Source organism: Schistocerca gregaria, chromosome 4, assembly GCF_023897955.1.
Source record: "Schistocerca gregaria isolate iqSchGreg1 chromosome 4, iqSchGreg1.2, whole genome shotgun sequence".
In the NCBI taxonomy this organism is placed as follows: Eukaryota; Metazoa; Arthropoda; class Insecta; order Orthoptera; family Acrididae; genus Schistocerca; species Schistocerca gregaria.
The window spans coordinates 42,483,226-42,510,982 of record NC_064923.1 but is presented as its reverse complement, the minus strand read 5'-3'; the positions used below and the strand labels follow the sequence as shown (position 1 = coordinate 42,510,982).

General features: G+C 41.4%; 1 protein-coding gene across 1 annotated transcript in view; it reads left to right on the top strand.

Annotated features, from left to right (window-relative positions):
• The window catches only part of LOC126266856 (mucin-2-like), a 77,065-nt gene that overhangs the window by 46,935 nt on the left and 2,373 nt on the right, over positions 1-27,757 (top strand). The window lies entirely within an intron of this gene.

The window sequence follows — 27,757 nt, the reverse complement described above, 5'->3', positions numbered from 1 at the left end:
TTAAAAATTTTAGTCCTCCCTATGTTTGTTGCAGCTGTAATATGGTAGATATCTGCCTAAGAGGTATAGAAAATTGCAAATTACAGAAAAAATTAGTGCTACGCTTTATATATGCAAGAAGATGTGTGCACTTAACTTGCGGGAAACTGCAAATGAGGATATGAGACATAGTAAATTGTGCCTTAGAACATTCCTGAAGCATAATCTTCATTAGGCTACATTTCTTCATCTTAAGGCTTACTCTTTGCATTCCTTTTTATATTTCTTGCTTCTTAGGTGGCTTCAAGAGCTATTATTTCAGCTTGCTATACCTGTTGTGTGCCAAAGCCAACCAATATTGGTCTTTCATGTCAATAGTCACATTTGATGCTCAAATGTTACAACATTACGAATCTAGTTTTCACTCCATCACTGAGAAACGTCGCTGCACACTAAGGAATACCTACATCCACAAATTTATGCAGCACTTCGGCAACAAACTTTTAGTAGACTGTAAACAAACCACTTCAGAAAAACTATACAGGAGCAAACAGACAGTTTACACATGCTGGAAATACCAACACATACAATATAGCCCAAACAGAATCACTTGGAAGAAAAATTTAATAGTTGATTTTTCGAAATACTAATGGTTTCCTACAACTGAAATAAAGGAGTGTGACAGCGTGCAAGATCGTAACTCTGAAATTTAGTATGGAGTAGTCGTTTTTCAGTTTAAACCTAATAATGTTTATATAACTGAAATCAGGACAGGCTATAGAATTTAATGAAATTATAAAAAATTCCATTTTTCTGTGCCATTCAAAGTACACTGTGTCCTTAACTCACAAAAAACACTAACTTGTCAAACGCAGACAGCTCACTTAAAAATGTTAGCAAAAACTGCTTAAGTGGAAGATAGCTAAATGTCACAGCAGACTTCAGCCGATAAGAACGTCGCAGATTACACAGGCCAGCACTGGCGTAGTATTATGGTGCAGAACGCGTTTCATGACTTTAAATTTGGAATTATTTATCACGGTCTAAGTTCCCATTTGTCAGTTTTATAATTTACACTGGATGACTTGTGATGAGCGCGAGTACTTTTATGGAAATAACAGGAAATGTTTTAGCCGAAAATTCTCAGAAACTGTTAATTTTGTGGCTGACTTTGCTGGCGCAGTGCGTTATAATAGCGACGTGACTGCACTTTATCACTTTTAGTTTGGCACTTGTTGGCAGAAGAAACTAATTTTTTAATACTTTTCTTATGCAATCTGACATTACTTAGATGAACCTGGCAATGTGCTGGTGGAATTACGTTTACGCCATTTCAACGTTAATTTACCAATTTCACTGTGGAAAAATAGCTCCATAGCCAACTTGATAGAGTAAATTATTGCCCATCATGACACACGAAGAAGTGATAGTTTCAGCAGCAACTATTATTTAATAATGATAGGAGGAGAAGGGTCAACAAGAATTTTCTTAATTATAAAAATAAGAATGTTAAAACACAGTCATTTTGATTTATTACAAAAGAAGCACTCTTCATTTTTTAACGGATAACAACTTCATTACTTAATGATAAATTTTATAGACTGCAGTGACAGCTATTAAATAGTATTGATAGTGGGAGGTGGGACACAAAAGTTTTCAAGAGAAGTAAAGTTATTAAGACATCACAGAAACTCAGCTAATCAACAAGTACTGCATGTTGCATGGTAACAGGTCTCCTTATGTTTCAAGATACAAGGTGCTGTGGTGCATGAGCGACAAATTATACCTGTTCACATTTTATCTGTATACAAACAGTTCTAAAACACACTGTGCAGCAGAAATAAAGGATCACTTTTTCGAAAAAAGTTGCAGAATTTCCTACTTTGGCTGAATGTGCCTACAACCTTTCTGTATAACACCACAAAAACGTGCGTCTTCTGACGTAACAGTTGGGTTTGGCGACAATTTACACAGTAAGGTGTCTTGAGTTGCGAAAAAAAGGCCAGACGTGAGAAGTTATGTGTAACGTGGATTGATGATGCCACATTGACGCAAAACTTCACCACAATTCTGCCCCACGCAAATGTGGGACATTGTGTCACAAGAGGAGAGGTCGCCCCCCCCCCCCCCCCACACCCCTCCCGACACCTTCCTCTTTGCGGTGTAAGACTAAGACTTTACGGTGCTAGGGTCCAGCCTCCGTAGCGTCCGGGTGTGTCGGCCGTTCTGTGCTAGCCCCGATCTCTACCCGCCACACTCTGTCCTTTCCCTTCTGTTTCGGCATGGCGAAAACTGCCACGCAAGTGGGAGCAGGTAGGGCCCGCCAAACAGTCACAGAGTGCCCACACACAGTCAGGCGGGTCGGCAACCGACCCAAAGCGGGGGCGGGGAGTGGGGGGTGGGTGGTTCTTCGGCCTGCGATTGGGTGGCTTTGTCTGCAGTCCATTCTTTCTTTTGGCATCTCTGTGGTGAAAGTCAAAATCGCAGTGCCTACAATGGAAACAATATGGTTTTCCTGTGGCTAACAGAAGAAAACATTTCAGACAAGCCGTTGGTAAGAAGAGACACAAAAGAGCTCAGGGTTTGATGCAAAGGGCTTAGTGAAAGCATCCTTTTCCTTCAGGCGTTGATTCGCAAGCATTTTTCAGTCGAAAACTACAGTTCACAGGGTGGTGAGCAATAAGGCGACATTCTTGATAGCCTCTGACGCTGCTGACATCGCCAGTTTTCTGAACCCATTTCTAAGGACACAGCGCGGCCACATCGCCTCTGGATGTCACCTCATCCCCTTCGAATGGCAGCGAGACTGCAATTGCTTGTGTTTTGCACAGGTTTGAAACCGCTAGGGACCATTGAAAACCATTCGACCAAACTTGAATGTGAACAAAATCAGTTTATGCTTTTTCAGGTTATGCATCTTCAACCTGTGGTGTGATCGTGGTGGGATGCCACGTTCACATTTGTGTGAATAAAATAGCAAGTGGTCCATCTCAGACCCTCTCCCCCCCACCCCCACCATAGTTTGACAAAACCCTCGGTGACATCCAGCCCCCTTCAATGAGAATTTTAAAAATAATCTAGTACAGAGACAAACCGTGGAGTGTTCCTAGGTGCCTGCAAGCAGGCAGCTGGACTCGGGGGGCTGTCATGGGGTTTCCTGTCTGCCGGCTCTTAGGAATCTCGTCATACGATTCCTCTGTACAGGTAAATTTGTAAAGTGCTCAACAAACATGGGCAGGTGGTATTGAAGGTGTTGTTGAACTGGGTTTTAGGGAGGCCATCTGCAGTTTTACTCACGCATATCACCCACCCTCCTGGCATTCACGCCACAGGAGGATGCGAAACAGGTAATCTGAAAACGTATAAGCAAAATTTAGTACTTTGGTTCACGTTCAAATATTGTCGACTGGTTTAAAATGGTCCTATTGGTTCCTGCCTGTGCACAAGAGGAAAAACTACAGTCTCACAGCACTCCAGAGAGGTGGGATCACGTTTAGGGGAATGCAGCCCCTCAGTGTCAGAGGGGGGGGGGGTGAAAGGTTGGGGCTCTGCAGTGTCACGGTTTGCCAAGAAAGCGCTCGTGCCACTTCGAAGTGTGTGGGAATCGACGCCCCAAGGAAAGGAGTGGTTCCACTGAGGCTCTCTATGCCGCCCTCTGAGGCCTTTTCACGTCGGCTTTGAGCGGCAGTTGTCTGTCTCCTTCGGCCACATAAGGGAACCGCGTTATTTCAGTGCTGGCTGTCGCGGTTCTGACCTCCATCGCCGTGGCGTCAAAAGAAGGGCCGAAATGTGGCTGAGACGGGCTGTGACGATTTGTTGTCGTGTGACGCGTCCGTGACGCCGTCGAAAAGAACTGTGGTGAAGTCTGGTGCCTGCGCGACTCCGTGAAGCCAAGCTACACGCCACGCGGACTTGTGAGCTGCGGCCTCTTCCGCACGCGTCGAGACCGCGCTGTTTGGAGCGTCGTGCAGCGTCACGGTTACCCTGCACGCCGACGTCCTCACAGGGGAAGGCTGTAGGCACCTTGGAACCAAACGTCCAATTACTGTGTCGAAGTGGCAGGGAATCACGGTGTTTCTAAAATGTGATCCTCGAATAATGCTGTGCATTGTATATTGTTTTTAGTTCATCATAAAATGTGGAACTGAAAAAGTAACAATATGTTCCAAATAGCTTTAATATACCGTACAGCAATACGGGCGAAATACCCTCAAACTTCAAGAAGAATATAATAATTCCAACCCCAAAGAGAGCAGGTGATGACAGGTGTGAAAATTACCGAACTATCAGTATAATAAGTCACGGCTGCAAAATAGTAATATGTATTCTTTACAGACGAATGGAAAAACTGGTAGAAGCTGACCTCGGTGAAGATCAGTTTGTGTTCTGTAGAAATGTTAGAACCTACGACTTATGTTAGGAAATAGATTAAGGAAAGGCAATCCTACGTTTCTAGCATTTGTAGACTTACAGAAAGCTTTTGACAATGTTGACTGGAACACTGTCTTTCAAATTCTCAAGGTGACAGGTGTAAAATGCACGGAGCAGAAGGCTATTTACAATTTGTACGGAAACCAGATGGTAGTTATAAGAGTCGAGGGCACGATAGACAAGTAGTGATTGGAAAAGGACTGAGACAGAGTTGTAGCCTATCCGCGATGTTATTCAATCTGTATATTGAACAAGCAGTAAAGGAAACAAAAGAAGAATTTGGAGTAGGAATTAAAATCCACGGAGAAGAAATAAAAACTTTGACATTTGCTGACGACATTGTAATTCTGTCAGAGACAGCAAACGACCTGGAAGAACAGTTCAGCGGAATGGACAGCTTCTTGAAAGGAGGATATAAGATGAACATCAACAAAAGCAAACGTGGATAATGGAACGTAGCCGACTTAAAGCAGGTGATGCTGAGGGATTAGGAAATAAGACACTTAAAGTAGTAAACGAGATTTGCTATCAGGAAGTCCTTTTTTTTCACCTAAGGGACCACGCTGCTGAGGTCATGGATCCCTCAGCTTACACATTACTTAATCGAACTTAAACTAACTTATGCTAAGAACAACACACGCACGCCCATGCCCGAGGGAGGACTCGAACCTCCGACGGGGGGAGCTCCGCGGTCACGAAGTCCTTTCTGGAGGTATTTGTTTGGAGAGTAACCATGTATGGAAGTGAAAAGAGAATAGAAGCTTTCGAATTGTGGGGCTACAGAAGAATGCCGAAGATTCGATGGGTAGATCATGTAATAAATGAGGAGGTACTGAATGGAACTGGGGAGAAGAGGAATTTGTGGTACAACTTGACTAAAAGAAGAGATCGGTTGGTAGGATACGTTCTGACGCATTAAATCGTAGAGAGAGACCAAGAAATTAATACAATAAGCAGATTTAGAAGGATGTAGGTTGCAGATGTTACTCGGTGATGAAGACGCTTGCACAGGACAGAGCAGCAGGAAGAGCTGCATCAAACTAGTCTCTGGACTGAAAACCACAACAACAACAACAAATGTGTAGAATGCGATATATTTATAAATGCTACACAAAATACAGCCTTGTCTCTATCAACAACAAACACTACACAAAAGGGTCTCTAGGGCGCATCCCTGCATATGTTTCGAAAATCAGCTTTACACTGACGTCCCGGCCAAAAACGTGATGTGATCCTAGTCCACTATTCTCTACATACAACACCCTGTCTCTCTGGAGTGCTTACCGTAATCAGGTAATAACATCATGATGTGAATGAAACACCGTGGCGTGAACAAAATTGTAATGTATTACCGTTTTTTCACGCAGTAGGAGAGGACACTGATAATTGTCAGCTCACCTTAGATCGGACACTACTATTTGGTTTCTTGGATTGGGAGGTTTTTATTACCTTGATTCCTAGCTTGAGAGACTCTGTAATCCAACGGATAATACAAATCCTGCGATAATTCTCTCCGAGGTGGATTTGAGGCATGTATGCTCTCCAGTACTTGTGACACATTTATCTGGTGTAGCAGCACATGATAATTCCACCACAGATTGCGTTTCTCATGTACGATATCTTGCCAAATAACTAGACTCCTCCATCCTAAATTTCTTAAAATCGGAATATTTTGTTGAGAAGATTGTGATCTGATACCAGTCAAGGTAGGATCTCCTCGAGATGTTGTGAAGGACGACTGGGCATAATTTTTACACGTATTTTAGAGTCGTTCTAGCATCACCACGATAAGACAGAGACAGAAATTGTAGCTCATATACAGGCAGTCAGCTCCACGGGACAGGACCGGAATCCGCTTCGAAATGCCCTACCTCCCACTCATTCTCTGCAAAGGGCGGACGTCTACCTACGTCGTTAGCAGAGCATAACGCAGCAGTCAGTGGTCTCTGTTGCAACTAAACGTATCAGCACAAACTATGGAGGACGATGGGTTTTATATCAAGAATATTTCTTTAACTTGAGGCGAATAATGTATATCTAATTGGAAACCAATAATGAATGTCTTTGACCTTACATTCGTTTTTAACATTACGAGAGAGGTACGCTTCTTACGTAACTTTGCATATTAGCTCGTAGCTCTTAGGCGTTAGGCGCTAGGCACTATGCATGAATCTTTACCCGTCAGCTTGAGGTGTGACATACAATCACATAATAGGCAATAACAGTCTGTAAATGAAAAGCTAGCCGGCCACTGTGGCCGAGCGGTTCTAGGCGCTTCACTCCGGAACTACTGGGACGCTGCGGTCGCAGGTTTGAATCCTGCCTCGGGCATGGATGTTTGTGATGTCCTTAGGTTAGTTAGGTTTAAGTAGTTCTAAGTTCTAGGGGACTGATGATCTCAGATGTTATGTCCCATAGTGCTTAGAGCCATTTGAACCATTTTGAATAAAAAAGCTGAGTAAAAGGAAGGCAACTGCGAAGAAACCATGGATAACAGAGACTTTGATAGGGCACTGAAAGCCCTAAGCCGAAACAAGGCCCCGGGAGTAGACAACATTCTATTAGAACTACTGACAACCTTGGAACTCTGACAAAACTCTACCATCTGGTGAGCAAAATGTATGAGACAGGCGAAATACCCTCACACTTCAAGAAGTATATAATAATTCCAATCCCAAAGAAAGCAGGTGTTGACAGATGTGAAAATTACCGAACTATCATTTTAATAAGTCACGGCTGCAAAACACTAGAATGAATTCTTTACAGACGAGTGGAAAAACTGGTAGAAGCCGATCTCGGGGAAGATCAGTTTGGATTCCGTAGAAATACTGGAACACATGAGGCAATACTGACCCTACGACTTATCTTATAAGATAGGTTAAGGAAAGGCAAACCTACGTTTCTAGCATTTGTAGACTTAGAGAAAGCTTTAGACAATATTGACTGTAATAGTCTCTTTAAAATTTCGAAGCTGGAGGGGTAAAATACAGGGAGCGAAAGGCTATTTATAATTTGTACAGAAACCAGATGGCAGTTATAATAGTTGAGGGACATGAAAGGCAAGCAGCGGTTGGAAAAAAAAAAAAAAAAAAAAAAAAAAAGACTGGCGCAGGTATTAAAATCCATGGCGAAGAAATAAAAACTTTAAGGTTCGCCGATGATATTTTAATTCTGTTGGAGACAGCAAAGGACTTGTTAGAGCAGTTGAACGGAATGGACATTGTCTTAAAAGGAGGATATAAGATGAACATCAACAAAAGCAAAACGAGGGTAATTGAATGTTGCCGAATTAAATCGCGTGATGCTGAGGGAATTAGATAAGGAAATGAGACACTGAAAGTTGTAAATGAGGTTTACTATTTAGGGAGTAAAATAACTGATGATGGTCGAAGTAGAGAGGACATAAAATGTTGCCTGGCAATGGCAAGGAAAGCGTTCCTGAAGAAGAGAAATTTGTTAACATTGAGTATACACTACTGGCCATTAAAACTGCTACACCAAGAAGAAATGCAGATGATAAACGGGTATTCATTGGACAAATATATTATACTAGAACTGACATGTGATTACATTTTCACGCAATTTAGGTTCATATATCCTGAGAAATCAGTACCCAGAACAACCACCTGAGGCCGTAATAACGGCCTTTATAGGCGTGGCCAATGCGTCAAACAGAGTTCGTATGGCGCGTAGAGGTACATCTGCCCATGCAACTTCAACACGATACCACAGTTCATCAAGAGTAGTGACGGGCGTATTGCGACGAGCCAGTTGCTCGGTCACCATTGATCAGACGTTTTCAGTTGGTCAGAGATCTAGAGAATGTGCTGGCCAGGGCAGCAGTCGAACATTTTCCGTATCCAAAAAGGCCCGTACAGGACCTACAACATGCGGTCGTGCTTTGTCCTGCTGCAATGTAGGGTTTCGCAGGGATCTAATGAAGGGTAGAGCCACGGGTCGTAACACATCTGAAATGTAACGTCCACTGTCAAACTGCCGTCAATGCGCACAAGAGGTGACCGAGACGTGTAACCTATGGCACCCCATACCATCACGCTGAGTGATACGACAGTATGGCAATGACGAATACACGCTTCCAATGTGCGTTCATCGCGATGTCGCCAAACACGGATGCGACCACCGTGATGCTATAAACAGAACCAGGATTCATGCGACAAAATGACGTTTTGCCATTCGAGTACCCAGATTCGTCGAGCTGATAGTCCATGCTGCTGCAAACGTCGTCGAACTGTTTGTGCAGATGGTTGTTGTCTTGCAAACGTCCCCATCTGTTGACTCTGGGACCGAGACGTGGCTGCACGATCCGTTACAACCATGCGGATAAGATGCCTGTCATCTCGACTACTACTGATACGAGGCCGTTAGGATCCAGCACGACGTTCCGTATTACGCTCCTGAACCTATCGATTCCATATTCTGCTAACAGTCATTGGATCTCAACCAACGCGAGCAGCAATGTCGCGATACGATAAACTGTAATCGCGATAGGCTACAATTCGACCTTTATCAAAGTCGGAAACATGACGGTAAGCATTTCTCCTCCTTACACGAGGCATCCCACTAACGTTTCACCCGGCAACGCCGGTCAACTGCTGATTGTGTATGAGAAATCGGCTCGAAATTTTTCCTCACGTCAGCACGTTGTAGGTGTCGCCACCGGCGCCAACCCTGTGTGAATGCTCTGAAAAGCTAATCATTTGCATATCACAGCATCTTCTTCCCGTCGGTTAATTTTTGGCGTCTGTAGCACGTCATCTTCGTGGTGTAGCAATTTTAATGGTCAGTAGTGTAGATTTAAGTGTCAGGAAGTCGTTTCTGAAATATTTGTATGGAGTGTAGCCATATATGGATGTGAAAACATGGACGATAAATAGTTTGTACAAGAAGAGAATAGAAGCTTTCGAAGTGTGGTGTTACAGAAGAATGCTGAAGATTAGATGGGTAGATCACATAACTAATGAAGGGGTATTGAACAGAATTGGGGAGAAGAGGAATTTGTGGCACAACTTGACTAGAAGAAAGGATCGGTTTGTAGGACATGTTCTGAGGCATCAAGTTCAGTTGATCGACGAAAGAAAATGTTCAAACGTGTGTGAAATCGTATGGGACTTAACTGCTAAGGTCAGCAGTCCCTAAGCTTACACACCACTTAACCTAAATTATCCTAAGAACAAACACACACACCTATGCCCGAGGGAGGACTCGAACCTCTGCCGGTAACAGCCGCACAGTCCATGAGTGCAGCGTCCTAGACCGTTCGGCTAATCACACGCGGCATCGACGAAAGAAAGAAGCACAAACATATTGAGTAAAATCAGGAATACAGAAATACAAGTCACCTAGGAATGCAAGAAATAGGAAGTGTAGGGAGGCTAAGGTGAAATGTCTGCATAAAAAAACGTGAAGAAATCAAAGAAGAATTGATTATCGGAAGGGTTGACTCGGTACACAAAAAACTCAAAACAACCTTTGGTAAAATTAAAAGCAAAGGCAGTAATATCAAAAGAGCAAGTAAAATTATCGACTGTTAAATGCAGAGGAGAGAGCAAATAGGCCGAAAGAGTTCACTGAGAGAAGGAATTGTCTGATGATTTAACAGAAGAAGAACAGGAGTCGACATAGAAGAGATAGAGAATCCAGTATTAGAATCAGAATCTAAGAGAACTTTGGAGGACTTAAGATCAAATAAGACATAAGGGATACATAATATTCCATCAGAGTTTCTAAAATCATTGGAGGAACTAGCAATAAAACGACTATTCACGTTGGTGTGTAGAATGTATGAGTCTGGCATACCATCATACCTCCAGAAAAACATCATTCACGCTACGCCGAAAACTGCAGGAGCTGACAAGTGTGAAAATTATCATACAATCAACATAACAACCCATGCACTCAAGTTGCTGACCAGTTCAATACACAGAAGGATGGAAAAGAAAACTGAGGACCTGTTAGATGACAGTCAGTGTGGCTTTAGGAAAGGGAGGCAACTCTGACGCGGTTGATAAAGGAAGCAACTGAAGAAAAGTCAATAGATGTTCACAGGATTTGTCGACGATGTAAAATGGTGCAAGGTTCTTGGAAATTCTCTGTAAAAGAGGGTTAACGAATTCAATGTGTACATCAGAAATAGTGTAAATTGACATCTTTTCTTTACACATATTTTTAATACTATACTGTGATTGGTTGGAAACAGAGAGGAGGGGACGTGGGGTAGAAAGAACGTTAGTCTGTTCCATCATCTTGGACTTTTAATACTTCGGTATGAATGGCTATAAATGAGGAGGGAAGAACGGAGAAAGGGACTTTCAGTTTCCCATTAGCACAATTGTGTCAGTTCTACAGTTTTGGATTTGTCATTTTTGATATTGCACAGTGATTGGTTGGAGATAAGGAGTACTGCACTGGGTGTTGCAGAAAGGGGAGAGGGGGGGGGGGGAAGGGGGAAGGAAAAGAGTCGTTACTTTTCGTTGAAAAGGATGTTGATGTCGCTGATACGATGACGTCACTGATATGAGTAATGACGTCCCTGAATTTTGTCACTGCGCTTGCCCCAGTGTGTAAGCAACGGCAATGAAAATGTCAAAGGAAGTCAGGTAGCACATGCCTCTACTAATAGCGACATTTTTTATTTTTTATTTCGCCTTCTTAGAACCACATGAAATGACATGTATTCTTTCTTTTCGCCTTTGTTTCCCTCATCAGGTTTTCATTATTTCTCCATGTTATTCTCTTCTTTTTATGTCCATATTATGCCGCTTTTTAACTTTTTTTTCTCCTAGGAGCTCTTGAAACTTTGTATTCTTACTCTGAAAAATTCTCTTTTCTCTTATTCATTACTCCTTTGTTTCCATTTCGTTCAGGTCTGCGTTAACAACTTCGATCCATGTTATTGATGCTTTTGGGATTGTTTCAAAAAAGTTAAAAGTTCTATTATTCTTTTTTCATCTACTTCTTTTACGAGTCCATAGAATAAATCTCACACCTTCATGATGTCTAACATTCATTCTATTGTTTCATACATCTTCTTTATTAGTTCTTCTCTCCATTTAACATCACCATATATTGATCTCAGTATTTTCCTGATTATTTTCCTTCCCTTCTCTCCTATTTCACCTAACTATTTGGATGTATATAAAGAAAGGCATTCTGAAGCGTTAATTCATTCTGGTCTAATGCCACTGTTGAACTGCCAGAGCTTCGTATTTATGGATAAAGATTTTTTTTTTGTTTACTGGAAAGTAACTTTCATTTTTCTTGCCCTTGCACAGGTAGCTTCTGTGCCTAAAGAATTTGTCCGTATTATTTCACCTAGATATTAAATTTTATACCCTTATTTATTCGTCCTCAATCAGTTTTCTTGCATTTTGGTGCCTGCTTCGCAAGCGTCATATACTATGCTTTTTTTAAAAGAGATATTCGTATGTACACAAGCTGTCTCATGTAGAGAATTACCTGCTTTGTGGAATCTCTAGATGCAGGTAAGATGGCAAAACCATCTGCAAAAACTAAACAATTAGTTCTCTGTATATCCCCTGTTCTCGCAGATACCATTATTAAAATTCCTTTTTCTTCTATTCTTTTCCTCCATTCTCTCACTATCTTTTATAGTACGAAGCTGAACACTCGTTTTGATTTGAGATACCTTGAAGGTTTCACCAGAAATTCAGTTTCGCATTTTGTATTTGCTAGTGCACATTTTCTGAGTGCCATTGATTTGTTGTCAGCTACAAACTATTGAATAATGTTTCCGTCAAGCGAAGCACTTGATTTTTTGATGTCTACAAGTCTTATATAAATGTTTTTGGATTGTATTCTTCTATACCTAATCACAGATTTCAGATTTACAATTTGTCCTACACAGGATCGCCCATTTTTAAACATTTCTCGCTAGTCTGCTAGTTGCTGATACCGTTAGCTTTATAGCCTGTTTTTTCAAATAATTTTGTAAGTCATCTCTATAGTTCTTCAGGTCAGCTTTATTTCTTTTTCTGTGAACTGAGTTAATTCACAATGCTTTCGAATCCTCTGGTATAGCTTCTGCTTTCCTGACTTTTTGAAAAACTTTGTATAGCTTCTTGACATTGTTTTCCATTTATTTGGGGGTGGGGAGAAAGTAGCTATAAAATTTTATTTGTTACTGATATTTTGATGGAGGTACAGATGTTTCTTATAAACAGGGACTATAGTAATACTCTGGTATATCATAGTGTACATATCATCACAGTTGCTGTACACACGTACCTGTTTAAGGAAGTGTGCTGTGTGTCGCAGGAGGTGTATGCAGTACTGGACTTTTCTCCAGACTAAATTTCACATTATTTCGAATATCTTTCATAATGTGAATCCAGAAAATAAAAAGCCAAAAGACTGATCCTGACCTTGTGTCAGACATGATCTTACCATCTTTGATCAGGCCAGAGCATCATTTTCAGTGCATGCAGGATGATATACAGAAAATTTTACTATTCTACAAAATGAATATTATAGGATTGCCATGGGAAATAATATTTAATGAAGAAAGGTTGTAGAAAGGGATTGGGCTTCAGAACAGCCTAGTCAAAAAAATTTAATTATCACATCGAAAAATCAGGAGCAATGGCAAATACATGAGGCCTTCAATGACCGTAACTGTGAGCACTAAATGTCGTCAGTGACCTTGAATTCGTTACGTAATCATACCGTTCCTCCTCCAGTTCACTCCGCCTTCCTTCCGTACTCTCCCCTCTCCGCCCCTACAGTCACAGGCCAGTATTTTACCAGCATTACAGCGAAACAACAGCTAGTCAGTATGAAAGCTCCACATATTGGCTATGCTGAAACTATCCACACAGATGAATTTTGTGTAAAATGGTGCCATGTTCAAAAGTAAGCAGTCATTTCCTTCCCATTATTTTACCAGCCATTAAAACGAGACCGCTAATTTCCATTTTGTTCTGTATACCTCCCACTTGACTATGAGCATCGTTACACCACTGTACCACGCTGGTACCACAAGGGAGTTCCAAATTAAATGTTTCCTCATCAAAATTGTCGGCGTTACTGTTCTTAAAATCTATGTCAGCTAAGAAAATATGTTTTTTCAAGTGTCACAATGTTATTACCATGTCTAAAATGTCTGCATTATTGATCTATGAAGCACAACTTACTTAAAACAATGTGTCAGCAACTGCAATAAATGCAGTTAATATTTAACATACAAATGATGCCTAAAACGTGATTGTTGACTCTCAAATTAAGCAAAATGCTATTCCAATCTTGAGTTGTTTGTATTACTGATGTAAGACTGTACAAACTGTTGCAGAGAAAGTAACACCTGCAGTAATACTTGGCAGTTTATCATAGGCCTAACTCAGGCTGTGTTACTAAAACTAAATGACCAAGCGGCGGGGAAGATAATGCGTCAAGAGAAATGTAATTAATGTTACTCAGCGGCTAAAGTGACTCTATAGTGTGTTATCAGTGGTTTTGGAACAAAACAAAATCTCAAAAGACTGGGATAAATGAGTCATCACCAAGCTTCTGTCACACAGCCTGAAGCTGGCAGGAGAGGTCATAGAAATGAGACTTACAAAGATAGCTTCAGGCTTCAGGAAAGACCGAGGTACAATGGACCTTATTTTTGCAGTAAGAATGCTGACAGGAAAGTACTGAGAATATGGAAGAAATCTTGCGACTGACAGTGTTCCTCGAAAGAAAATACAGGAATGTTTGGAAGACATAAAGGTGCCAAAGTACCTAATTGATGAAGTCAAGATGCTATACCAAAAGTGTTACAGCTATGTCTAGATAGGCAACAGACGATCAGAATTGTTGAAACAAAGAGAGGCATCCAACAAGGAAGTGACCTATCACTTTTTTGTAATAATAATAATAATAATAATAATAATAATAAACCTCGTGGAGGCCTGGGAAAAGAATAGGCCTCCGGTATGTTCTGCCAGTCGTAAAAGGCGACGAAAAGAACAAACCACTAATAGGGCTAACCCCCTTTTAGTGTGATTAGTTGGTTCAGGACAGAACCAATGAAGCCTCGGACAAGCGCTGTCATGGTCGGGGACGACGCTTGAACCCTATGCCCGTCCACAATGGTAATGGCACTGCTAGCCACACGGAAAATGATTTAAATCCAAATAGAGGTGTTTTGCAGGATACGCTTCCTGCAACCATTCCAGAAGGAAAACAAAGACAGAGGATGAGATGGTCAGATGAAGTTAACCGACACCTCATGTGCTGTTATTACCAAGCAACAAAGCTAGGAACCAACACAACTGGATACAGATCACAAGTATACACAACATTTATTACCAGATACCCAGAATTAAAACGTTTTACAGAACAACGACTAGCTGATCAGATCCGTGTAATAATCAGAAATAACAGGATACTCCAGTCAGAATTAGAAAACATCAAACAACAAGTGCAACATATACTGGAACAAAATAATGTGCAGTCAGAAGAAGAAGAAAATACAGTAATGGACTCAAACATCCCAGAGCAAACAAACAAAGAACAACACGCATCAATTAAACAGAGGAAAACGAAATCTTAAGATGGCCACCAGAAGAAGCACAAATAGAACATGAAGTGACACACATGTTAGATATGGAAGAAAAATTTCAGTTAACACATATAGAATACAAAGACACAAATACAGACATTAGACCATTCTTGCATAGACCACCAAATAACCCACAAGTCGAAACAACAATTACAACTATCAACACAATCATACAAACAAAATACATGAAAATACAGCTATGGAAGAGTTACAACTACTGGTTTGTATAGGAGCACGTACTATACTAAACATACACACTAGGCAGAGACCAGAACAAACCAACACACAGAGGAAACCCACAAAACCAGCTTGGCAACACAGGCTACAGATCAGAACAGAAAAACTGAGGAAAGATATCGGACAGATATAACACAATTTATGAGAAATGAAATATCACACAAGAAACGAAAAAGGTTGTGTAAAATCTCACAACAAGAAGCGATAGAGCAATTAGATAAAAAGAAGCAGAAATTACAAGCATTGGCAAAACGACTTAGAAGATACAAAAAAAGTGAAAATAGAAGGAAACAAAAGCAAACATTCAACACTAACCAAAAGAAATTTTACCAGACAACAGATAACACACACATTAAAATAGACAACCAGCCAAACATAACAGACATGGATCACTTTTGGAGCAACATATGGTCAAACCCGGTACAACATAACAGACATGCACGGTGAATACAAGCAGAAACAGACACATACAAGATGATACCACAAATGCCTGAAGTGATAATTTTGCAACATGAAGTCACCAAAGCAATTAATTCTACTTACAATTGGAAAGCCCCTGGAAAAGATAAAATAGCAAATTTCTGGCTAAAGAAGTTCACCTCAACACATTCACATCTAACAAAATTATTTAACAGTTACATTACAGACTCATATACATTCCCTGATACACTTACACATGGAATAACCTATCTGAAACCTAAAGATCAAGCAGACACAGCAAACCCAGCAAAATATCGCCGCATAACATGCCTACCAAAAATATACAAAATATTAACTTCAGTCATTACACAGAAATTAATGACACGTACAACACAGAACAAAATTATAAATGAAGAACAAAAAGGCTGTTGCAAAGGAGCACAAGGATGTAAAGAGCAACTGATAAGAGATGCAGAGGTGACATTTCAAACTACAACTAAACAAAGGTCGCTACACTACGCATACATTGATTACCAAAAAGCTTTTGATAGTGCACCCCACTCACGGTTACTACAAATATTGAAAATATACATAGTAGATCCTACATTGATACAGTTTTTAAACATAGTAATGAAAAATTGGAAAACCAGACTTAATATCCAAACAAATTCAAATAATATTACATCACAGCCAATACAGATAATGCGTGGAATATATCAAGGAAGTCCTTTCTGGTTCTGCCTTGCTCTAAACCCACTATCCAACATGCTAAATAATACAAATTATGGATACAATATTACTGGAACATACCCACACAAAATCACACATTTGCTATACATGGATGATCTAAAACTACTGGCAGCAACAAATCAACAACTCAACCAATTACTAAAGATAACAGAAGTATTCAGCAATGATATAAATATGGCTTTTGGAACAGACAAATGTAAGAAAAATAGCATAGTCAAGGGAAAACACACTAAACAAGAAGATTACATATTGGATAACCACAGCGACTGCATGCAAGCGATGGAAAAAACAGATGTCTATAAATATATAGGATACACACAAAAAATAGGAATAGATAATACAAATATTAAAGAAGAACTAAAAGAAAAATATAGACAAAGACTAACAAAAATACTGAAAACAGAATTGACAGCAAGAAACAAGACGAAAGCTATAAATACCTAAGCTATACCAATATTGACCTTCTCATTTGGAGTAGTGAAATTGAGTAACACAGACCTGGAAGCACTCAATACACTTACACGATCACAATGCCACAAATATAGAATACATCACATACATTCAGCAACGGAAAGATTCACATTAAGCAGAAAGGAAGGAGGAAGGAGATTTATCGACATAAAAACCTACATTATGGACAGGTAGACAATTTAAGAAAATTCTTTCTAGAACGAGCAGAAACTAGAAAAGTACACAAAGCAGACGCTCATATAAATACATCAGCTACACCATTGCTATTTCATAACCACTTCTACGACCCTTTAGATCACATAACATCAACAGATACGAAGAAAGTAAATTGGAAAAAGAAAACTATACATGGCAAGCACCCATATCATCTAACACAGCCCCACATCGATCAAGATGCATCCAACATATGGCTAAGAAAAGGCAATATATACAGTGAGATGGAAGCATTCATGATTGCAATATAGGATCAAACAATACACACCAGATATTACAGCAAGGATATTATTAAAGATCCCAATTCCACAACAGATAAATGCAGACTTTGCAAACAACAAATAGAAACAGTAGATCACATCACAAGCGGATCTACAATACTCTCAAATACAGAATACCCCAGAAGACATGACAATGTAGCAAAAATAATACATCAACAACTTGCCATACAACATAAACTAATAAGAAAACACGTTCCCACATACAAGTATGCACCACAAAATGTACTGGAGAATGATGAATACAAATTATACTGGAAAATAACCATTATAACAGATAAAACAACAACACATAACAAACCTTACATCATACTCACCAATAAAAAGAAGAAATTAACACAACTAATCGAAATATCCATACCCAATCCAACAAATATACGGAAGAAAACAGGAGAAAAAATTGAAAAATATATCCAACTGGCTGAGGAAGTCATAGACATGTGGCATCAGGATAAAGGTGACATTATACCAATCATACTATCAACTACAGGAGTCATACCACACAATATCCACCAGTACATCAACGCAGTACAGCTACATCCAAACATATATATACAACTACAGAAATCTGTAATTATTGATGCATGTTCAATTACCTGAAAGTTCCTAGATGCAATGTAACATATACTGTACAGTTAAAAGGAAGTCACGCTTGATCAAGGTCCGTGTCACTTTCCATTTTTAACTGGACATAACGTCTGAGAAAGGAAAGAAATAATAATAATAATAATAATAATAATAATAATGCAATGGTAGTACGAAATAAAATCTGCCAAGAAAATAGACAGCAACCAAATGCCCTGGTTTTTGCCGGTGATTTGGTAGTATGGAGAGAGACAGAAGCTAAAGAACTTAATCATTAGAACAACACATACAGAAATGACAGACTAAAAGTAAGTAAAATGAAGGTAGTAGAAATAAAAATCAACAGACAAGGAACAACCTGAAATATATTTCTAGAAGGGGTTAAAGTAGAATCTGTTTCCCATTTCAAGTACCTATGATGCATGATCTCGAAAGACAACACCATTAAGCAGGAAATACTGAACAGAAAATAGAAAGCATCCAGTTTTCACAGTCAAATCAAAACTTTTCTCTGGGATAGTAAAATGCCACGAAAATCAAAAGCGACCATGTGCCACACCTATTTCGAACCAATTCTCTTTGGAAACACGTACCCTACTAAACAAAAAGCTAAGTAGAATACAGAAGAGATATTCATTAGAACTATGAACCAAACAACTAGAAAGGACAAAATGAGAAATGAGGTGAATAGAAACGTACCTGGTACTGAGGTTCGTGTGACGTGTCATAAAGAAAATAGGGCCTCCTTGGTATTGGCACATAATGAGAATGAACAGCCAAAGACCTACAGAATTTTAAGGCTTCCGTGTCCACTTGTTGACAAACTGCCTATTGGCTTCTTTCTCAGGTTCTTCGGCTGACGTTCTTCTAATGATTTTACTGACGTTTCGCCGGTGGTGAACCGGCAATGGAGGCTGAAGCTTTGACAATGCCAACCACTCGTGTTGGCGAAACATCAGATGAACGTCGGCCGAAGAACCCGAGACAGAATCCAATAGGCAGTGAGCCAAAGACTTGCCAAAAAGTATTTCAACCTGAACCTCATAGGAAGAAGACGGGGGGAAGACCAAGAAAACGATGGATAGCGACTGTCAGTTCGGACGCAGAGGAGATGGAACACAAATTGGAAATTGTCCTGGAACAGGAGATGTATGAAGACAGAAGAAGATGACGAGCGCTTGGAAAACGGGATGATGGCGGCGACGACTACGAGACTAAGGCATCTTATTATCTTGAGCCTGTCTTTGCTTATTTTCCACTATAATGCTTGCCCTTTGGCGTCACATTTTACGACACTTTAGTACAACAACCCATATTGAAACTTGTGCATGTCAACGGTGTCTTTAATGGATTGTATCACTTCAACTGTTTATTTTCATAATATGCCTCATAGTATTTTCATAATATGCCTCAGAATGCACCAAATACAATATGTATTGCACCGAATACAGTATGTAAAACAACACAGTCAAAGACAATGGTGGAAGAGGTTCCATAGAGTGGAATGTTAGTTCACTCAAAAATTCAGTCTTTGAACCAAAATAATATCATTTATTAAAACACACAAAAATTTTTAGTACAAAATGTATATAGCGCTGTTCTTGTAGCTGTATTGTTCTATAACAGCAGCAAAGAAATATAGGAGGCTGGCATTTTGATATAACTAATATTACTGACGGATTAGGCTGAAGTTGCCGATGACAATTATTTTATCTCTGTACTACACATTATAAAAAACAAAAACTGTCTGTATTATTTATAAAAATATGGAAAAACGTTTTCTATAACATTTGAAAACATATTTGGCACTTATAATGTATCTTACGGGTAAATGTGCACTTGGCGACAGCTGATACATGCAGTCCCACAATGGAAAAAAACATGACATTTGAAATACCGCACTGAACAGCGATAATACTCACACACATGTGTAAGAAATGATTACTATTCTTTGAGCCCACAGCTTTCCAGAGTCACCCAAACATTATAGTGATTCCATAGTAGACTTAACTTTATTTTGCCATACAAAACGTTTGTCATCATCTGCTGATGATACTAACCAAATGCTGTGACGCCGTTGAGACTACATGACACTTCACACCATGCATCATCATTATAAAACAAAACCGTAAAAAATTGCCCTATTTTATATTAGGTTACGGACAAAAATGAAATGAAATTGTGACAAATTGCCCTATACATCATGATGATACAGCAAAATTGTAATAAACTGCCCCAAACATCACCATATTACATTAAAATTGTAAATATTTGCCCCCAAACAAAGGCATATTACAGCTAAAGTGTAGTAAACTGCCCTGTACATAATCATATTACAGTAAAATCGTAACAGGTTGCTCTATACATCGCTGTGTTACAGTAAAATTGTAATAAAATGCTCCATACCTCGCTATGTTACAGTAGAACTGTAACAAAGTGCCTCATACATCGACACGTTACCACGAGGCTGTAGTGAATAGCATCATACGTTGCTATGTTACACAATACTGTAAGAAAGTACCCAATAGATTACCCTTCTACACAAAATTCTAACAAAACGCCTCAGATGTCGAAACGTTACACAAAATTGTAACAAATTTCCTGATATCCTGAACACATGGTGACAGTGTATGTGCCAAAACCTGACAATTAGTGTCAGCTAATGAATGTTATAACTGCAATGCAACACCGGATGCTAACAATCTAATTAGATATTTAAAAGCTGATTTGAAGAAACCTGATGTAAAGAATCCAAAAGATCTGTTTTATTTACCAAAACTGAGACCCAAAAAAATTATGACACCTTGACTGTGTATGTGCAGACATCAGCTAGCCCCAACACACCTGAGGAAGCATACATGAATTTATATGAACTCAGCCAAGTATGGTGCGCTTTTGGATTGAGTCGAAGTGACAGAAAATGTGATGTTGTAGGATAAACGTGCTAGTGGAACAGGTGGGTTCAAGATCAAAAGACACACTGGACAGTCAAACACGTTAATTGTATTTATCTTGATTAATTATTACCTTTTATCTCTAAAACGGTGCTTGGTCAGTTCGATTTGAAACATGTCCTGATTTAAGCCTGAGATGAAGTGTCAGCTATTACTGCAGCATATTACCGTAGCCACGTCTTTTTAGCTACAACAATAATACAGACAACTTACACCTGGAAAACGCTTTTTCGCTTTATTTAAAAGTCCACAGCTATAATTTAGGCGTCAAGTGTAAGTTACACAGTAACTGAATTCTCCCAGTGGCTAAAACTCCATTGCCAAGTTATATGTCACACCCACCATCAGCTTCTACTGGTAGAACACTTTTTGAAATCTGAATGCCTATTTGTTTGTGTCGACCTTTACTGCCTTGCCTGCTTAGTATGTTATTTTTAGTTATATGTGCACTGAGCTGTTGTAGAAGAATTTGGACATGGAGACAGCAGTGTGTCAATTTGAGAGAGACAGTCAGGTTTTAAGCGTCAAGTGTAAATTAGACAATAACTGCACGCTTCCAGCAGATCAAATGTATGCCTACCTAATACATATTTTATACACTGGCCGGCCCTGTAACCGATCGGTTCTAGGCGCATGAGTACGGAACCGCGCGATTGCTAAGGTCGCAGGTTCGAATCCTGCCTCGGGCATGGATGTGTGTGGTGTCCTTCGGTTAGTTTGGTTTAAGTAGTTATAAGTTCTAGGGGACTGATGATTTCAGATGTTAAGTCTCATAGTGCTTAGATCCATTTGAGCCCTTTATACACTGAAGCGCCAAAGAAACTGGTATAGGCATGCCTACTCAAATACAGAAATACACTCCTGGAAAATGAAATAAGAACACCGTGAATTCATTGTCCCAGGAAGGGGAAACTTTACTGACACATTCCTGGGGTCAGATACATCACATGATCACACTGACAGAACCACAGGCACATAGACACAGGCAACAGAGCATGCACAATGTCGGCACTAGTACAGTGTATATCCACCTTTCGCAGCAATGCAGGCTGCTATTCTCCCATGGAGACGATCGTAGAGATGCTGGATGTAGTCCTGTGGAACGGCTTGCCATGCCATTTCCACCTGGCGCCTCAGTTGGACCAGCATTCGTGCTGGACGTGCAGACCGCGTGAGACGACGCTTCATCCAGTCCCAAACATGCTCAATGGGGGACAGATCCGGAGATCTTGCTGGCCAGGGTAGTTGACTTACACCTTCTAGAGCACGTTGGGTGGCACGGGATACATGAGGACGTACATTGTCCTGTTGGAACAGCAAGTTCCCTTGCCGGTCTAGGAATGGTAGAACGATGTGTTCGATGACGGTTTGGATGTACCGTGCACTATTCAGTGTCCCCTCGACGATCACCAGAGGTGTACGGCCAGTGTAGGAGATCGCTCCCCACACCATGATGCCGGGTGTTGACCCTGTGTGCCTCGGTCGTATGCAGTCCTGATTGTGGCGCTCACCTGCACGGCGCCAAACACGCATACGACCATCATTGGCACCAAGGCAGAAGCGACTCTCATCTCTGAAGACGACACGTCTCCATTCGTCCCTCCATTCACGCCTGTCGCGACACCACTGGAGGCGGGCTGCACGATATTGGGGCGTGAGTGGAAGACGGCCTAACGGTGTGCGGGACCGTAGCCCAGCTTCATGGAGACGGTTGCGAATGGTCCTCGCCGATACCCCAGGAGCAACAGTGTCCCTAATTTGCTGGGAAGTGGCGGTGCGGTCCCCTACGGCACTGCGTAGGATCCTACGGTCTTGGCGTGCATCCGTGCGTCGCTGCGGTCCGGTCCCAGGTCGACGTGCACGTGCACCTTCCGCCGACCACTGGCGACAACATCGATGTACTGTGGAGACCTCACGCCCCACGTGTTGAGTAATTCGGCGGTACGTCCACCCAGCCTCTCGCATGCCCACTATACGCCCTCGCTCAAAGTCCGTCAACTGCACATACGGTTCACGTCCACGCTGTCGCGGCATGCTACCAGTGTTAAAGACTGCGATGGAGCTCCGTATGCCACGGCAAACTGGCTGACACTGACGGCGGCGGTGCACAAATGCTGCGCAGCTAGCGCCATTTGACGGCCAACACCGCGGTTCCTGGTGTGTCCGCTGTGCCGTGCGTGTGATCATTGCTTGTACAGCCCTCTCGCAGTGCCCGGAGCAAGTATGGTGGGTCTGACACACCAGTGTCAATGTGTTCTTTTTTCCATTTCCAGGAGTGTATATAAACAGACAGAATACGGCGCTGCGGTCGGCAACGCCTATATAAAACAACAAGTGTCTGGCGCAGTTTTTAGACTGGCTACAGCTGCTACAATATAAAGTCATGAAGATGTACGTGAGTTTGAACGTGGTGTTATAATCGGCGCACGATCGATGGGCCACAGCATCTCCGAGGTAGCGATGAGATACAGATTTTTCAAAACTGTACCGTGAAAGTCAGGAATCTGGTAAAACACCAACATCGCTGCGGCCGGAAAAAGATTCTGCAAGAACGGGATCAGCTATGACTGTACAGAATTATTCAACATGACAGAAGTGCAACTCCTCCGCAGATTGCTGCGTATTTCAATGCTGTGCCATCATCAAGTGTCAGCGTGTGAACCATTCAACGAAACATCATCGATATGGGCTATATGAGTGCACGATACTAAGCTTTACGCCTCGCCTTGGTCTGTCAACACCGGCGTTGGACTGTTGATGACAGGAAACATGTTGCCTGGTCGGACAAGTCTCGTTTCCAATAGTCTCGAGCAGATGGAGACAACCTCACGAATCCATGGACCTTCCATGTCAGCAGGGGACTGTTCAAGCTGGCGGAGGGTCTGTAATGGAGTGGGGTGTGTGCCGTTGGAGTGATGTGGGACCCCTGATACTTCTAGATACGTCTCTGACAGGTGACACGTACGTAAGCATCCTGTCTGGTCACGTGCATCGATTCATGTCCATTGTGCATTCCGACGGCCTTGAGCTATTTCAGCAGGAGAATGGAACAACCCACACGTCCAGGACTGGTACAGAGTGGCTCCAGGAACACTCTTCTGAGTTCAGACACTTCCGCTGGCCCAGAAGCACCCCAGATGTGAACATTATTGAGCATATCTGGAATGCCTTGCAAAGTGTTCCTCAGAAGAGATCTTCACCACCTCGTACTTCTACGGATTTATGGACAGCCCTGCAGGATTCATGGTGTCAGTTCCCTCCAGCACTACTTCGGACATTATTCGAGTCCATGCCACGTCTTGTTGCGGCACGTCTGCGTGTGTGGGGGCGCCCTACACGATATCAGGCATGCTCTTCAGTGTAGCACAATAGTACAAGTAACTTAGACATCTTAATAACATTGAGATAATCACTACCTGTGTGTGTGTGTGTGTGTGTGTGTGTGTGTGTATGTGTGTGTGTGTGCGTGTGTGTTAACGCTTTTTTTGAGTAATAGTAAAAACAGTTTAGATATGGCAGTACTTCAAGTTCCAACAGTATTCTATATACCATTATGTATTTTTTAAATATGTTTCAGACATGGTAATAACATTGTTGCACCTGGAAAGCATATTGTTTTAGTTAATATATGTTTCGTAGAATCATAATATAGACAATTTAGGTATGGAAACATTCAGTTTGATCCTCCACTTGCCTTACAATATCTGTGGTACAATGATCAAACCAGACTTTTTGTTGTAAGCGCAAGTAAATGGAAATTTGTTCATTGAAATAGTAAAACAATGTACTTGCAGTTTGGACTAAACTTCTAAGAACCTGTTCAGGACTGGGAACCAAGTACCACAAATAACAGTCACTTCCAGAGACAAAGCTAGTTATTGATACCGAGGATTCAGTTGTCCTTATCGTTGTAGGCTGTTTGATGTTGCTTGCCAGATTCCTGACTGGTGGTTACCATCTTCAAACTGTCATCTCCATGATTTTTGGCATGTGTAGCTGATGTCTTCTGATGGAGATCTGGCGAAGACAGACTTCTGTCAATCAGTGATAAACTGCTGGTTGTTCAAAATGGTCCAAATGGCTCTGAGCACTATGGGACTCAACATCTGAGGTCATCAGTCCCCTAGAACTAACTAACTAACCGATGGACATCACACACATCCACGCCTGAGGCAGGATTCGAACGTGCGACTGTAGCGGCCGCGCGGTTCCAGACTGAAGTGCCTAGAACCGCTCGGCCGAAGCATAAAGAATTGTATTGCTGCGAGCTGTGTGACAGATCTCCGGCGTTACTGTGAGTGGTGGATGTCCAAAACCAAATCTCCTAGTTGTATACCAACGGAAAGAGACACCTATGTTGCACACGTCGCTGTGTCCTAATGATAATCTAAGCCACGGGATTAAAAAAGAGTTACCAGGGATTTCTGGGAGAGGCAGAAATTTCAACCCATACACGTTACTGTGAAACCTCTTTATGAGAAACTAGGGTCACGGTTTCCTGTTCAATTTCAGGATAGTCATGCAGTACCGTATTCATGGTATTCGATACAAACACAATATGCTCGCCTCCTATATCCATACTGCCCCGACGCTCTTGTCTGATGCATCTGCAGCCAGGATCAAGTGTTTCTTTGGATCATAGGGGAACTTGGAGTCTAGTAAGACTGGTGTTTGGTTGTGGGACAGAGAACCTGTCCCTAGTACCTGCTCTCCTTGTGGATAAAGGAATATGTATCCAAATTAATGGAGAGTCTTGCCCATACCATAGTATAGAGCAACTGGCCGAAGCTGTAGCTGTGATGGTGGGTGGCGTTCCTGGCGAAGGCTATCGTCGAGGTAGTTCGCAGAGCCCAGATTCTTTCCAATCAGAAGCTCAGGATACCTCTGAAACAATGCCAGGGCCGAATCGGCAGGTTGACAACCGTCACCTGCTGTCTCTTCACATTGAGAGCTAATAGAAAGTAAGCATCAGTTAAATCGATGCAGGAGAAGAACCGTTTGTGATTCAAGGTCGTCATGACTTTTTCTGCCTTAGAAATGGGGTATGTGTCTACCACAAAAGTTTCCTTGAAATACCTACACCGACTAAGATTCGACAACGACCAGTGGGGTGGGCCACGAGTTCTTATAGACAGGTTCGATGATGCTACCCACTGGCTGCCTGTCTGGCGCCTCTTTAACTTTGTGCCACAAGACACACGGAGTGGGAAGACCTTCACAACTTTTGAGGATGATGTCAAGGTGCAAGGTAGGAGTACGTTTTAGCCCTTGACGCTCCCGTGGGAACCTGAAAGAAGTTTTATTACTTGCCACCTGTTATCCAGAGGTTCTTTGCCAAATCTCGGATTGTGAAGCCAAGCAGTTGAAAAAGATCCAGTCTCATTAATACACAGCTGTTTGTAATTATGCGGAGTGTAGCCAGCAACCACATGACACCCACATTACACCGACCGTCGATTTGAATTGTCTAATTCGTATAACGCATTTGCTTGTCCTGAAAACTGGAATATTGTTGACCACCGATGACAAAATGGTTCAAATGGCTCTGAGCACTATAGGACTTAACATCTGTGGTCATCAGTCCCCTAGAACGTAGAACTACTTAAACTTAACTAACCTAAGGACATCACACACATCCATGCCCGAGGCAGGATTCGAACCTGCGACTGTAGCAGTCGCGCGGTTCCGGACTGAGCGCCTAGAACCGCTAGACCACAGCGGCCGGCACCAATGACAATATGCATAGCACAGTTTATGATATCTTTCGAGAACCAGCGTCAACTTGAAATCGGATGTTGAATCCATTTAGCTGAACATCTAATAATATTGCTTTATCACTTTCGGAAAGAATATCATACTCATTATTTTCAAAATCGTGACTAACACATTGAAACTAAAGCAATACACATAAGGTGACACCGGTATAAGCGGAGCACCTGAGGGCGCGGCGTTGCCCCCTGTAAGCAAACACTTGCTTTGTAACCTCGTCTTTTTCGCTAGAATACGCACTTAATGTTTTTGTTAAAACCCGTCTGTTATTAGAGCACAAGATTTAACTTTAGAAGACAGATGTCTAATGGCTCTCTGTTTGCTCCTGTTTTTGAGAGACAGTATTGTCCTTAGACCTACGGTAGGATTTTCCGTCCCGTTGACCTTTCCGACTGAAAGATGTGTCGCCACTATGAAAGTCAGACTGGAAAACGTCGGTTCCTCTGCATTCGCGAGCTTGCTCCATTTGGTTTGCCAGTTAAAGGGAAAATTATTTAATTTCGCAGTCTGCGTCTGGAGCATGAATGATAAACATATCCCTAATCGCTGTATCAGCGTAAGAAAGATTACTGTCCTGGCTTTCACACTTGAATTTACATTTCCGAGCGATGCTTTTCAATACGGAAACTCGTTTCTTAAACATAAAGATTAAGGTTGTTATATGTCCTACAAAATTTATGGAGTGCACAACCATTAGGTATTAATCTCAAAATAGTTAATTTCTCCTTTACTTTTGTACATCGTAAGTCGTAAGGGTTAGTACCAGGAAAGAGTTGCTGCACCAATTTAAGTGAGAACCGACGCTTGGTAATAAGAAACTAGGTTTCGTTACATCACCGAATGTTGCGCATGCCGACTAACGGAAGTTCCATCACGAAAATTTATTAAGTTCAGTGTTTGGAAAGAGAACTGTCTGAGGCTCCAATACATGCACTGACTGTTGTGAAGTCTACATATACGTGTACATCCGAAAGCGACGGTGCAGCGCCTGTTGAGGGGACCCTCTACCACTTCTAGTCTCTTCCCTTCGTGCTCCACTTGCAGAGTGAGGGAAGCATGATTATCTATATGCCTCTGTACAAGCCCTA